Here is a 13,665-nt window from a genome sequence, read left to right on the forward strand (position 1 = left end):
AGCAACCTCAATCAAGATCAACAGGATTATCCCAGAATCCAGCAGGCTCCTTTGTACCCTTCTGGTTCTCTAACGCCCTCCCTGCTCCACCTGGCCGGGTGAACTGATAAATGCTGATTTCCAGTTCTCTAGGTTAGCTTTGTCTAATTCAAACCCTCATGTGCCCGGGATCACACGACGTGTATGTTTTTTGTTTCTGGCTTCTTTTCTCAGTATGTTTTGAGATCCTATCAAGTTGCTGTGTATAGCGATAGTTCCTTGTTTTGCTCTGTTTTTGCTTAATTAGTATTATTTTGTTGAGCGTATATACCACAATTAATCTACTATTGCCAGACATTCAGCTTGTTGGCAACTTTGGGTTGTCCTGAGTGAAGCTGCTATGAACATTCTTGCACACATGTTTTGGTGGGCATGTCTTTGGGGATAGAATGAGGAGTGGAATTGGTGGATCCCTGTCTTTAAATCAGGTTCCTTTGTCCAATGTTCTTATGTCTTATGTCCTTCAAAAAATCCTGGCACATCTCAATCTGAATTTACAACCAAGATAAACCATAGGTGAGCATCCACATTGCACTAGGCTTCTTGCCTGCAAGGAATCCTTTCTATGGCTTTTAAGTGCACCTCCAGGGTTTGTGGCAAAGTCATTTTACTATTTGACACTGACCTTATGCGATGACAGGCCTGAACCACAAAAAATCATAATCTGAAGGAGGTTATGCCTTTTGAAGCCTAGGCAGAAACCATTATAAGTCATCTCAGAAATGGACCTCTCAGCCAATAAAAAGCCACTATTGGTTTAAATCAGTGACCAACAGAAACATTTCCAGGACACACTTTTTTTTTTCAAATACAATAATCCTAAGGCAATAGTTTTTGGCTGTTCCTATAAAATGCAATAGCTGTTACTAATGTGCCATTTATTCATTGATTTATACTACAGCTGACAGTAAAAAATTACAGTTTGCTATATTCTAGTCATGGGAGACTTTCTGACATAACCTTGTAGTGATTTTTTTCCCTTTCTACAGGAGCACATAGGATTAATAAACTGCGACCATTGAACAACATTCACCAAATTCTGTGTGCCCTTTCCCCAAAAGATACATTATACTGAAGGAGGAAAAAAAATGTAACTCGTATAGGATTGTTTCTCTAAAAGCCTCCTTGTCTAGAAAGGGCTCTTGCTTTGTGCTTCATACTTCTACCAGAGAATTTGCAAGCATCCTTCAAGGCTCTTCAAGAGGTAAGAAAAACTCAGAGTCTGTTCCAGGGGAGGTGACAGGTATAGTTGGAACATCTTCCTTATTGGAGGCAGTGGTGCTTCCCTAGACCACAGACAGGACTGAGACCTCCCTATGTCTCCTTCTAAGAACTCAAAAGGCTCATCAGCTTAGGGGTTGGGACCACCCAACAGGGGAGTAATAGAATATTCAGTAGAGAGATGAAAGCAAATAGGAAATATCTGAATCATGCTTAAAGTGGAAACTCGGAGAAAACCATGTCATTTGGACACCTGGCTCCTGCAACATCCTTCTCATTGCAGTAAAAAACACCCCAGAAACAAGAGGCAGCCCCCAGTTTTGGCTAAATTCTACAATAACATTAAATGATTTCATTCCATGCTTACTATAAGCCTACTAGAAGCAGATGTTATCACCATCTTCAATTCTAAGTGGTGGAATGGGAATTTGAACCCATGCAGCCCAACTCTAGAACCTGACAGGGGTTCTGAGGTAGGGTGACACCTTCCATTCTCCACCCTACCTTTTTAAGACTTCATCTGAAAATATCATGCAAGATCAGCTTTGCCACACAGAGAAGATGAAGAAACAAATAAATATGAGGGAGTAGGAAATGGAAAATATAACTCCCACTAAGGTCTGGCTATTAATGTGTCTGCACTGTTCCTACACTTGAATAGATCTGGTTCTGAGTCTGCTACTGAAAAGGAACCAAAAATGACCTTGAATTGAAACTCTTGCATAGGAAGGTGCCGTGATGAGCTCAGAGAGACCACAGCACATCTCTGCAAGGGCTCTGAGCCGCATCGTCATGGTTGCTTCCAGTCGGCTGGGCGGGGGGTGCTGCTAGGTGGTTTCCAGTTCCGATGAACTTCCTGACTGCCAACACCAAGCTTGGGGTTTCCTCTTTACTGGGTGCAGAGGATGGGAGGTGAGATAGCCTTTCCAAGGGGGAGACTCTTCCATCAGCGGCTTCCTCTTTTTTTTTTAATTTAAAAAAATGTTTTTATTTATTTCTGAGAGAGAAAGAGAGACAGCATGAGCAGGGGAGGGTCAAAGAGAGAGGGAGGTACAGAATCTGAAGCAGGCTCCAGGTTCTGAGCTGTCAGCACAGAGCCCGATGCAGGGCTTGAACCCACGAACTGTGAGATCATGACCTGAGCCAAAGTCGGACGCTTAACGGACTGAGCCACCCAGGTGCCCCCATCAGTGGCTTCTTAAGATGTGTTTGTGGAGGCAGAACCTCAGTTAACATGAGTGTCGGGCAGGATTCTCTTGAGCAAATACCAGTGTCAACCAAGCCCTCCCCGACCTCATTTCCTCTTGTTCTTATCTTCTTTCCTTCAACCACACTGGCCCTTTTGCTCTTCCTGGAACATGCCAGACACATTCCTGCCTAAGGGCCTTTGCATATGCTTTCTTCCACCTGGAAACTTTCCCCCTAGATATCCCTTGATATGACTTGCTTTTCTTCTCTCTCAAACCTTTCCTTAAATGTCCCCTTCTCAGCAAAACCCTTCCCTAGTTACCTATTCTAGCCACAATTGCATTCTGAACTCCAACACTCCCTCCATACCAACACACACACACACACACACACACACACACACACTCCGACTCCTCTTCCTTGCTTCAGTTTTCTCAGCACACCCCACTATACCATCTAGCATACATTTTGCTGACTTTTGTTTTTGTACTGTCTTACCCAACTGAAAGTAAATTTTGTAAAGGCAAGAATTTTTGTCTGCTTGATTGTGAATACTATGTAGCACCTAGAATGCTATGTAGCAGGTGTTCAATAAAAACATGTTGAGTGTGGAGCACCTGGGTGGCTCAGTTGATTGGTCATCTGACTTTGGCTCAGGTCATGATCTCACAGTTTGTGAGTTTGAGCCCCGTGTTGGGCTCTGTGCTGACAGCTCAGAGCCTAGAGCCTGCTTTGGATTCTGTGTCTCCCTCTTTCTCTGCCTCTCACCAGAGAGACACTCTGTCTCTCTGTGTCTCTCTCTCTGTCTCAAAATTAAATAGACATTTAAAAATTAAAAAAAAAACAATGTTGAGTGAGTTAGTGAGTGAACTAATGCATCCTAACTCTGCCATTCAATAACTAGGCAACTCTTCACAAATTAATTAACTTTTTCTATACCTCATTTCTGCAACTGTAAAATTATATGATAATTCCTACCCTCCTGTTGTGAGGTTCAAACAAAATTACAAAAGGACATACCCAGAACAAATAATGCATGTACTTAATGATTTACTCTGTGAGTTCAAGTAATACAGATAAAGTAGCAAACATTTGTAGATTATTTCCTCTGGGCCAGGTGCTGCTTTAAGCACTTAACGGACCTTAATTCATTTAAGTCTTACAACATCCTATAAGGTATGTACTATTATTATCACCATCCTTAGTTGAAAAATAAAGAAACTATAGGGGAAACTTGCCCAAGGCCACATGACTAGAAAATCAATGAATGTGGATTTGAATTCAGGTCCATCTGTCTCCAAAGTCCGTAACTTAACCACATCACCACACTGCTTCTCCATGGCAAGAAGACATAATTTATATAATACAGGTGTTTCATTTTTAAACTACTAGACTGTCTTCATGAATTATGCTTGATAACCATTCAATTTCTAAATCAGTTAGAATATTTAGGTAGGGGTCAAATTGTACTTAACTCCAAGCTATGAAGTATCTTTGGACATGAAATATTACCAATGAAAAGGTACTTGGAAACTGGGGGTTTTTTTAGACACAGTCTATGTGAACCAATACATTTACATTTTTAAATAGAGAGCAGTGTCATTTAGTTTCCAAAGCTGAATGGAAACAAAAAGTAGGGCCATGTAGACACACCCTAAACTGAGCACCTGCTTTTGAGGCTGCCTCAAATATTGTCCTTGTGTTTTTGTGTGTGTGAATTGGCTTCCATCACTTGTGATTCCTGTGTGTCTAGCATATCTCATAACCAGCAGTCAGTCAGTCATTCTCTGTTTTAAGTTTGGTTGTTCAAATGCTAGGTCTCACTCATAGGAGAGAACTCGGGGAGGCTGTGTCTTCCCCATTCATGGTGTTGGTTCTATAAGTCACTGTGTGCTCAACAGTGGGGCTCACACACACACACTTCACAAATCATCTTTAAAGGGTTTCAGTTCCCTTTTCTCTGTGTTTGGTTTCTATTGCCCTCCCAGTAGTGGCTCAGACAGTGCCAGTTTGTCTTTCTTCTCATGATATCTCTAGAAGGCTTCATGGCCCAAGTGTTCAGCTGGGACCTGGTTTTAATTTCTCATTGTTTTCAGTCTGGCTCTTTTTTTTTGTGAGGAATAGTAAGCCATTCAAGCCAGCTTAAGACAAAGGGTTTCAGCATACTGTATTATGTCACATTATCTATCTAAAAATTTTTATAATGTTTAATTTATTTTTGAGAGAGAGCAAGAGAGCAAGTAGAGGAGGGGCAGAGAGAAAGGGAGACATAGAATCCAAAGCGGGCCCCAGGCTCTGAGCTGTCAGCACAGAGCCCGATGTGGGGCTTGAACTCATGAACCATGAGATCATGATCTGAGCTGAAGTTAGATGCTTAACTGACTGAGTCACCAGGAGCCCCTAAAATTTTTTTTAAATGTTTATTTATTTATTTTGAGAGAAATAAGGGAGAGAATGTAAGCAGGGAAGGGGCAGTGAGAGAGGGAACGAGACGGGGAGAGAGAGAATTCCAAGCAGGCTTCACACTGTCAGCTCAGAGCCTGACACGGGGCTCGATCCCATGACTCTGGTAACATACCCTGAGCCAAAATCAGGAGTTGGATGCTCAACCAACTGAACCACCCAGGAGCCCTTATGTCACATTATTTTTAAAGGATAAATAAGTTTTCATGGAAATCCTAGAACAGGAAACATATTAAGTCTTGGCCTCAAAGAGCCCAAAGCTTAAAGGTGATTCTAGATTCAAAAAGGCTCCTGGGTTTCAGCTGCAGGATCTCATGGATTTTTTTCTTTTACAAATAGTTTATTGTCAAATTAGTTTCCACATAACACCCAGTGCTCATCCCCACGTNATTTCTATGATTAAGCAACACAGTACATGTCTACTTTGGCCCTAGTACTAATTGATGGCTATGTTTGCTTCAAGTTCAGGGCCTTAAGAGAGAATCTGATTGGTCCAGTTCCTCTTTTAGCACAGACTGTAAATCCCTGACCAGCCTATGGCCTATGGATTCTGTGTAGTTGACTCAGATGCCTACGCCAGGGCAAATCATCTATGGACAGAGGAGGTGGGGCACTGAGTCCATAATATGGCTGTCTGGGCTTGCCCCTTCATCAGGAAGCATGGGCAGAGTGGATCCCCATAGAAGAGACTAGGGGTGGGTTGGCCCAGTACTGACCTTTCCAGAATACCATCTTGTAAAAGAATGATGTGTTACCCAAATCACATGGTGTTATACCAAGATAAGATGTTATATTGACAGTGATACAGATGCAGCTTAGAAAGACATCTTCAGGGCTCCTGGGTGGCTCAGTCGGTTGGGCGGCTGACTTGGGCTCAGGTCATGATCTCATGGCTCATGGGTTCGAGCCCCATGTCGGGCTCTGTGCTGACAGCTAGCTCAGAACCTGGAGCCTGTTTCGGGTTCTGTGTCTCCCTCTCTCTCTGACCCTCCCCTGCTCACGCTGTCTTTAGCTCTTGGAAATAAATAAAAATGCTAAAAAAAAAGAAAGACATCTGCAAAGCCACATGTGTATGTCTTTGCCATTAGCATGCTTAAAACATGAAACAAGTGTCATTGTTTCCTTGTGATATGTTTTACCTAAAAATGTTCATTCTTTTATCTGATATGTTTAGCTGTTAAAGACCTGTGGCTTTCATGGTCAGGGTCTCCAAGTTTTCATGAGCAGATTGCACCCAGCACAATTTTAGCTGATGCCATTCATAGAGATGTCAGTGTGATAACCAAACTGAAGCTGCATTAACCTTTGTAGTTTCCCAGCTAGTTATTGAGGTTTGCTGTGATTGAGTCAGTCAAAACCCACTGACTGGTTATTACCTTGATTAAGTATCCCTAGTGCCATGGGCCACAGTCATTCAGAAGCACAGAAAAAAAGAATCTATTCATGGCTTCAGAGGCCCCTTATGTCACATGTATAGTGCCCATGGTGGTGGTGAGCTTTCCTCTGAGGACTGGCCCCTGCTATCCAGGGGCCCTGAAGAACAAGAGCCATATAGAGGGGCCATTTTGATCCAGATGAGAATGTTAAGGAGCACAGGTCAAGGTCTGGAAGCACTGCTGCAGTAGGTAGGAGAGTTATGGTGGGGAGTGGGGGCACTGCTGATATGAAGTTGTAAGTCATGACAAACTTGACCTACATTGCGATGCTGGCAGAACAAACACCCCTGGATATAGACCAGATCCTTACACTTAAGGTAAATGTCTTAAGACCAGTTGAGTCACTGCCCACAGCAAGCATCCACAACCTGAATTTGTGTGAATCACTCTCTCTTTTCTTGAGTCCCCAGTAGAAGCCAGTCTCTCTGGTCACTGAAGATCCAAAATACCCCAGCTGTGCTTCTCTGTGGCCCACATCACTTTCTACCTGTCTTGATAATTTCTATCAGATCTTACCCCACCCTCTGATAGACATTTCTCTTAAGAAAACATTCATGTTCGATTCAGCCTGGTGTTTCTGCCATGGCTTGGAACATGGCAGATATCAAATAAATATTTGTTGGGTAAATTGAAGTAAGAACCTAAATTGCCTTTTCAGTCAGTCACCAGATTGGCTGTGGTCCCTGTTGCTTCACTGTTCTCTCTGCACAGGTAGTGTTTGGTACAGGAGGAATGTCTGAATGGGGAACAGTTGCCAATGGAAGCTAATTTCAGTGTCAAGTTTATTTAAAATTTTCAGAGGTCTCTAAAGTAGGTTCTATGAAACACTATCAGTATATCTTGTAAAATGTGGAAGGGTACCCAAGCACAGTTAATTACCAGAAGAAAACAGAATTCCTAGAGGCAGATTAGGAAAGCTCTTTGGGTATAGAGAAGGAAGTGGAGGAAGAGGAGGAGAGGAGAGCAATAGCAACATTTATTGACAGTTTACCACATGCCAGGCCCTACTAAAAGCATTTTACATACGTTAACTCATTTAACACAACAACCATATGGGGAAGGTACTCTTATCCCATTTTACAGATGAGTCTGGTGCAAAACAGTCCTATGATCCATGTAGTCTGAATCGCTGGGCTCTGGAGCCCCTTCTCCTTATTTTTTGCCTTTTTCTTTCCCATTCTGTTTGTACCTTATAAATTCAAAATATTGTTTGATAAATGTTAAATACTGCTAAATAGAAAATAACAAAATATGGTTCAATTAAGTCATTTCTACACTTATTAATTTATTCACAAAATTTCACAAACCATTATCACATGACAGATGCTTCTCCAACAGCACATGTATGTGCCTTCTCAGGAAGCCTTGAGTGGTCAAAGATGAGATGCTGATCCTTCCTGATTTCATCCTAGGGAGACCATGCTGGCTCTTTTCTGCCCTCCCTGAAGTAGGGAGATCTTTGATGTTTCTCAAAATAGGGTGTTGGTAAGATATAAAAATCCATTTCTTGCTGATATTAATGCTTCTGAGAGCATAATGTTGGTGCAGCATTTTTCAAAGCGAAACAGAACTTTCCTTCACTGGTGTGAGGGTGGGGACAGATGCAACAAAGGCAGGTGTCAGGCCACCCTGTCCTGTATGTGTGGCCTCTCTAACCACCACTGTGTCTGCTTGGGCAGACCCATTTTTCCAGTCACACCAGATGAAGGAATGCACTGCTTCAAATCTGCTCTGACTTTCCAAGACAGGACTACAAAACCTCCACTGTTATCTGGCTAAACAATTCCCACTTCCTGTAAGGGACCCTTTATTCCCTGCCTGTTTTTATTGTTGACATTTTTGGGTGGACAACAGAGAAAATCTCCTTGCCAGAAGCTGTGTCTAAGACAGAGTGGCCAAGTCAAATGGCAGAAAGGTTTGGTTGGTCCTCACGGACAAAAGAATTCACTCTTCCAGGAACTTAAGTGTCCTGTGTACACACTGCTCAAAGAGCAGTGGTTACATAATTCGTCAAGTATTATCCTTGGCTGAAGCAAAGACTTAGGGTGGTGTCCAGAGTCCTGGTTTAGCAAGACAAGTACTTCCCGATAATACAACACTATTCCTACATCCACATACCTAGAATAGCCAGGCATACAATGGCACTCAAATATTTGTGAAATGAATGTGTGAACAGAAAAGAATCTCAGGGCACCTGGGTGGCTCAGTTGGCTAAGCATCCAACACTTGATTTTGACTCAGGTCATGATCGCATGGTTGATGAGATGGAGCCCTGTGTGGGGCCCTGCACTGACAGCACAGAGCCTGCTTGGGATTCTCTCTCTCTCCTGCCCCCAAAAAGTAAATAAATAAACATTTAAAAAAGATGAAAAAAGGGGGGAAAGAATCTAGAAAGTTATCAATTGTAAATGTTGAAAGTAATTATCTCATTAATAGCTACAAATTCTGATTTTTCTATTGTAAATATGCACTACTTGTATGATAACCTCAAGTTTAAAGGAAATTGCTGATCTGTAGGTAAAGTGAGGGCTGCATTATGGCCAAGCTCAGCATTACTATCAGAAGAATAGCTACAAAATTTATTGATCGGTTCCTGGAAAACTGGGCTCTTTCCAGAATCTGGATCAAGTTAACATTTTCTAGCTAATGGAAAGTAACTACTTTGTTCTCTGAGCAAAGGGTTTCTTGAAATCACAGAATATTAGAGGTCATCTTGCCCAGTCTTCTTAGTTTTCAGATAATTTGAGCTCAAAGAGGCTTGAAACTTCAGCCTTGAGCAAGCCAGTGATGAAACTGAGCTTTAGAACTCAGCTCTCCCAGCTGTAAGTGCATTTTGTTCTCAGTCAGTCAGTCAAAAATCCAGTGAGAAATTGGCAGCATACTCAACTGGATAATTGAGTTATAATTATATAATTGAGTTATAATTGAAGAAAAGTTAACAAAGGGACTATTTAAAAGGTATGGATGGAGTTAAGAACACTAGCAAAAGAAGTGGAGCACCCCAGGTCACGCAAAGATGGAGAGCTGTTACCTTCTCAGGCCTAAGGACGCAAGGGCAGGAGCATTTCCAGAAGCTGAGAGAGGAGGGGCACCCAGAGGGTCCCCAATAGGCACTGGCCTTGGGTATAGGGACCCAGCCTGTGGGCAGCAACCTGAATGTGGGGAGCACGAATAGCCCAACCTCATTCTTTTCCCAAATGGAACCCAAAGTCAAGAGAGGCTTGTAATTCAGTTCAAAGAAGACAATACAGCAGGGCACAGAATGGAGTGAGGATGGGTGGAAAGTGGGTTCCAGCACATTCACCCTCCAGTCACTGCAGCTTTAGATCAGTAATAACCTGGACCACTGAGGTTACATTTTTAAAGATTCTTATTATACAAAAAATACATAATAGAAAAACCAGAACATGTAGCTGTTTAAAGGGATTATAAATAATTTCAATATTTATGGTTGATATACTTCCTAGATTTTTTTTCTATTGATGCCACACTTATTTATTGATGTCAATGTTCACACTGTTCTAGGAAATGTGTATATTGAAATAAACAAAATGGATACAGATTCTTTCCCTTTAGGAGCTAACATTCTAGTGGGGATGAGTCACAATAAACAAGTTAAATAACCCAAATGATAGTTTGTGAGATAATGATTAAGTGGTAAGAGGAAAAATAAAGCAAGAGAAAGGAATAAGACTGTAATTGGGGAGGTATTGTAATTTTAAATAAAGTGGCCAGGTGTGTGTGTGTGTGTGTGTGTGTGTGTGTGTGTGTGTGTGTATACAGAAAAGAAAGAGAGCAAGCAATGACAGTCTATTTGTAGGGCTTTTCCTCTGGCTAATCTCTGAGTGTTCAGGTAATGGGGAGTGTAGGTGGTGTGACTTCCCCCCTCCCTCGCAGTTTCAAAATGTCTTTCTTTAGATTTTTTAAAGGGCAAAGCTTTCTCCACTCCTTATATTAACCATTTTAAAAAGTGCCAGGGGGAATCCTCAGTGCAAGTTTATTAGCCAAATTATTGATGTCTATCTATCCCTTTCTAGCTGAGTGACATGGGGGAAGTCATTTAAACTCTCAGATTCCTCATGTGCAAAAACCAGCGTTTAGGTGGCAAAGGAAATGAGATTAGATCTGTGAAGGACCTGGTGCGCAGCACACAGTGGATGGTTAGTAGATGATGGCTTCTTTCCTTCTCTGGGCAGAACTGAATAAAAGACATGTTCTGGTAAAAGTATAGACACAAGATCCACAGAACTGGACAGTTTGCTAACAGTCTCTTAATAGTAATAGCTCGCATCTGTTGACCACGTATGTATGCAGTGGAGGCCCAGACTCCCCCTTGCACGGTTGATAGGCCATGGGTCATAGAAGCAAGGCTTGACTTCAAATGTGGCTGACATCAAAGCCAATGTTCTCTTTGTCAAGCACTGGATTCCCTTTCTCCCCTGGCCTCCTCAGTCCCCATGTGGAAGGGTCAAGGTTGGATTGAGCCAGAGTGTAGGGAAAGTTTTTAAGCCCATGAAGATCTCTTGACTATCAGGTCTATTATGACCTTGGAAAAGCTTCTGACTAACCAATGCAACGTTTCTAAAGATAGGATGTGGGGCTGATCATAGATCACCCAGGCAGTTGAAAAAAAAGCCAGGACTTTACTCCTCGAACTTCTAGTTAAATGGGTCTGGGGAAAGGCCTAAATGTCTGTGTTTTTCAATATGGCTTCAAGTATTTCTGATGTACAGCCAGGTTTGGACAGTACCTTCCTAGGGCCCAAACAAATGCACCTCAGAGATCTTCTGTTTCCTTTTTCCAGCTGCCACCAGAATCATGAACTACAAATCTTCCAAATCTTCCAAATTGTGAGCATGCTAGGTAATCTAACACAGTCTCATCCAACTTTGGTACAAGTCCCGAGACACGCCAAGGTCTAGTCGCCTTGAAGCACTAAGAGGAGACACTTCCTCCTGGCTAGCCCATCAGTCAGTGTTCTTTGGCCACTGTAAGAACATTCCATCAGCTGTACTATCCTACAGTTCACAGCTTTGTAAGGACTTTATGTAAGGACATTATGAGAGACCTTGTGAAAAGCTTTGCTGAAATCAAGTAACACAATGTCTATGCTGCTCCTTTTACTGTGCACATGAGAAGCCCCATCCATAACAAAGTACAATGGCATAACTCTATCAGTGAGCCCAGACTAACTGCCAGCGATTAGCAACTTCATTTCCAAATGCTTAGAAGTATTTTTTTGAGAAACAGAAGAACCTACTGTCTTCTACAAATGTGATCTGGGAAAGCTTACATACATCAGTAGTAAAATCAACTTGGTCCTGACGTAGGTCCAACACTGCATTTCCATCAAGAACAAGGACTCATGGGAGTGTCTGAGTGGCTCAGTTTAGCATCCAACTTTGGCTCAGGTCATGATCTCACGGTTTGTGGATTCAAGTCCTGCCTCAGACTCTGTGCTTACAATGTGGAGCCTGCTTGGGATTCTCTGTCTCTTTCTCTCTCAATCTCTCCCTCCCCTCAAAATAAATAAACTTTAAAAAATAAGAATCAAGTCGACAAAAATAAAACAAGAATTTTAAAATTATTTTGGGACATCTGGGTGGCTCAGTTGGTAAAGCATCCGACTTCAGTGCAGGTCATGATCTCATAGTCTGTGAGTTTGAGCTCTGCATAGGGTTCTGTGCTGACAGCTCTGAGAATCCAAATCCTGCTTTGGATTCTGCATCTCCTCCTCTCTCTGCCCCTCCCCCACTAGCACTCTGTTTTTTTTTCTCTCTCTCTCTCAAATATAAATAAACATTAAAATAATTACTAAAAAATTACAAGGGCTCAGATTATCAGCATATCTAGGAACTTTGGAGAGAAAGTTGTTGGGAAGAAAGTATTGGAATAACTAATAGAGTGGTCTCAGAGTTGTACATTTACCACCTTTCTTTGGTAATCAAGAAAGGCAAACGCTACACAGTCATGCATATCAAATGTCGATCATTTAGTTAGTCTACACTGGCAACATCAGACCCACTACCCATCCTATTGCCTTCTTGATAACAATAAGTGCATGTGACCTCTCCCCTCCTCCATAACAGCAAATGTGGAGTCAAGGGTCCTAATTAGTGGAGAGGTTTGTTTGTTTTATGAATTGCTTTATGTTTTTTATTTTATTTTGTTTTTCAGATGGCTTGATTTTTTCTTACATTTGGGTCTAGGGTGACTGTCAATTCCCTATAACTCTTTATGTGCCATAGCCAAGTACTTTGAAAGTGAACTTTATTCACTTAAGGACGTGGCTTAACTGACATTGTCAAGTGTATCTGGTCTCTGTGTTACTTCTATCTTTTTGCTCATGTTTTTAGACCTGGAGTGAAACCCTTTATTTGCCTCATTTATCCTAGTGTCCCCTATTTGAATGAGGCCGTCTATGTAAAAATCAATGTGTTAAAATTATAGTAGTGATAAAACTTTGAAGAAGTATTCTTTACTTTAGCAGGGAGTTCACTATGTGATCCTTTAAGTAGTGAACACAGTCAAGAAAATATATTTAAATCTGTGCTTTCGTTTTCCTAACTGCATGTCTCATAGTCAGTCTATATACATAAAGATTGTCTTGTCATCATCCATTTCTACTTTCTTTTCTCATAAAATAACAAACCCATATACTCTTTGGTCTTGTTATAAATTATGATTTTAAGTTATTATTTCTCTGGGTATTATTTTTTAATCATTGAAGAACACATAAAAATTTTGAAGGATCTGATTGATAGCCAGGGTCTATGGAGTGCATCAATACCAGATACTGCTCTCTAAATGCCAGACATGCATTCAGTTATTAAAACTACTGGGACACCTGGGTGGCTCAGTCGGTTAAGCGTCCAGCTTTGGCTCAGGTCATGATCTCACGATTCATGGGTTCCAGCCCCACATTGGGATCTGTGCTGACAGCTAGCTCAGAGCCTGGAGCCTGTTTCGGATTCTGTGTCTCCCTCTCTCTCAGACCCTCCCCTGCTCATGCTGTCTCTCTCTTTCAGAAATAAATAAAATCATTTTTAAAAGTTTTAAAAAACTACTTATGAAACTGTGATCTTAAGTTATCATTATTATTCCATCTTTATCTTGAGCCATTTTGCTTTCTTTTCTGAAAAAAGGAAAACTTAGAGGAAGCCAGTATTTTTTTCTCCCTTGGAAAAAAAAGAATTCTAATATATTAATAAAATGCATCCTCATTGCTCTTTTGGCTTCCCAAGTCAGTTTGGGCTAAGGCTGTATGAATGAGTCTTTAATGTTAAGGCTGGAAATTTTTATCAAGGAGTAGTAGTAG

The sequence above is a fragment of the Crocuta crocuta genome, unplaced genomic scaffold (assembly GCF_008692635.1).
Source record: "Crocuta crocuta isolate KB4526 unplaced genomic scaffold, BGI_CrCroc_1.0 scaffold167, whole genome shotgun sequence".
NCBI lineage: Eukaryota > Metazoa > Chordata > Mammalia > Carnivora > Hyaenidae > Crocuta > Crocuta crocuta.